At 49.6% G+C, this 2,236-nt stretch overlaps 1 protein-coding gene across 1 annotated transcript in view; it reads left to right on the plus strand.

The window, feature by feature from the left end:
• Positions 1–2,236, plus strand: part of LOC103196777 (maestro heat-like repeat family member 5) — a 76,964-nt gene that overhangs the window by 23,401 nt on the left and 51,327 nt on the right. The window lies entirely within an intron of this gene.

Below are 2,236 nucleotides of genomic sequence, written 5' to 3' on the forward strand. Positions count from 1 at the left end.
GAGTCGTGGGAGGGCCATGCTTGGCTCATTCCCAGCGGTAGGGAAACGTTCAATCTTTCACTGGGAAGAGCTGTTCGCAGAGGGGTTTTGCAGACACCCTTTGCTCCCTTCAGGAAGTTCTCTTAATGACTGTTTCTATCGTGAATGGCTGTTGAGTTTTGTCAAGTGTTTTCTGCACCTACGGAGTTGGAGTTGATCGCACGGTTGGCGTTCACTGGGCCGATACTTAGTCACACTGAGTGGTTTTCACATGTTTAGCCGGGCTTCCATTCCACCTGACCATGGCAAAGGACCGTTTTCACGGACTGTGGGTTCTTTTCCTAAGAAACTTTGCATGGCATGGTCACGAGAGATACTGGGCTGTAGTTCTCTTCATTTGTAAGGTCTTTTTATGGTTTTGATATCAGGCTGATGCTTGCCTCACAGAATGAGTTGGGAAGTGAAGTTGTGTGGAATTTTATTTCTTCCTTCCACGCTAAGTAGAATTCACCTATGAAACCATCTCGGACCACAGCTCCCTTGTGGGAAGGTTTTCAGCTACCAATTAAATTGTTAGAGCAGGTATGCCGCTACCTGGATTATTTCTTCTTGGGTGAGCTGTGGCCAGTTATAACTTCCCAGTCATCCGTGCCTCTCATCTAAGTTGCCTTAGTCTTCTCATGCTGTTATAGCAAAAACCACAGGGGGGCGGCTGTAACAAGCACTCAGCGGGTTTTCTCACCCTGCTCTGGAGCCTGGAAGTCCAGACTCGGGCACCAGCTCAGGGAAAGGCTTGCTTTCTGTGTGAGCTCTGGGGTGACGTCCTGGTCCCTCCCCAGTTCCTTGGAGGCCTTCACGGGGCCTGGCAGCCACCTTCTCCCTCTTTCAATCTGCTCTTTGATATCTCAAGAGAGATTGACTGAAGACACTCGCTACATTAATAGTGCCTTGTTAATGTAACACAAAACCCGTGCCCTGGTGGGGTTGTAACCCTAGGTATGGGGGTTAGGATTCGCAACATATTTTGGGGGGGACAGAATTCAGCTCATAGCAGTTGTCAAGTTTTTTGACATGAAATGATTCGCAATAGTCCCTTTGTGTCCTCTGCTGTCTATAGGATCTGTAACGAGGGACCCACTTTGATTTCTGAAGTTCCAGGGTCATGCCCCTTTTTTCTGTAATGACTCCTGTAGTGGTTTATCAAATTTATTGATCTCTTCAATAAATCAGCTTTTGATTTTATACCTGCTCCTCACTTATCGACTATCTCATGCAACATTCTCACATCCATGACAGTATAAAGATTTTACTGTCTGACTACTTTGTGCATTAACGACCCCGCTGACTGTCATACCCTCACAGCACACGGTTTGGCCAGGACCTCACCCCTGGATTATCAACTAGCAGGGCACTCAGTCCCCCAGCTCCTGCTAGCTCCTGCCTCCCTTCCCCTTCCTGTTCTCCCCCGGTGGGCCCCACCCTCCACCCCACACTCAGCTTGTGTGTGGGCACTGGCCGACGGACACTGGGAGTGGAGCGTGGGTGGCAGGTGGCACTTGTCTGTGTGGACCACCCACTGGCCAAGGCCACCTGCGCCGTCCTGCCATACTGCCCCCCTCCCACCTGAGTGCACTGGGGAACACGAGCTGAGACGCTGAGTGGCTGAGGTGGCCGGCCAGCAGCCCACAGCAAGGATTCACAGTCTGTCATCAGAGCCAGGGGCAGCCTGTGACCACCGCAGGTACAGAGGGACCGGCTGGGAGGGCCGTGGCCAAGGAGGAGGGAAGAAATTGCTAGTATTTCGCATAACGACCTGGTATTCAGAACCTGCCTGTGTCAGTGAGCGGGGAGTGGATGTATTGGTTTCTCCCTATTGCTTTTTCTGTTTCCTATTTCACTGATCTCTGCTGTACCGTTCATGGTCATTCCAAAAAAAAACCCACTGCCATCGAGTCACCCCCGACTCATAGTGACCCCTCCTTGGGTTTCTGAAGCGGTATCTCTGCAGAAGTACGTTGCCCAACCTTCCTTCTGAGGAGTGGCTGGTGGGTTTGAACCGCCAGCCTTCTGGTTAGCAGTCAAGTGCCTTAGGCACTACGCCACCAGAGTTTTATGGTGGTTAGGTGCATAAATATTTAGAATAGTTAATAATCAGATAATCTTGATAATTTCATGCCTTTATTTTTATGGATGAATCCTCTTTACCAAAATCTACTTTACCTGATATTAATATTGCTACTCTAGTTTTCTTTAGGTT

This window comes from Orycteropus afer, unplaced genomic scaffold (genome assembly GCF_000298275.1).
Source record: "Orycteropus afer afer isolate SDZICR_OR568_19922 unplaced genomic scaffold, OryAfe1.0 scaffold00069, whole genome shotgun sequence".
Classification (NCBI taxonomy): Eukaryota; Metazoa; Chordata; class Mammalia; order Tubulidentata; family Orycteropodidae; genus Orycteropus; species Orycteropus afer.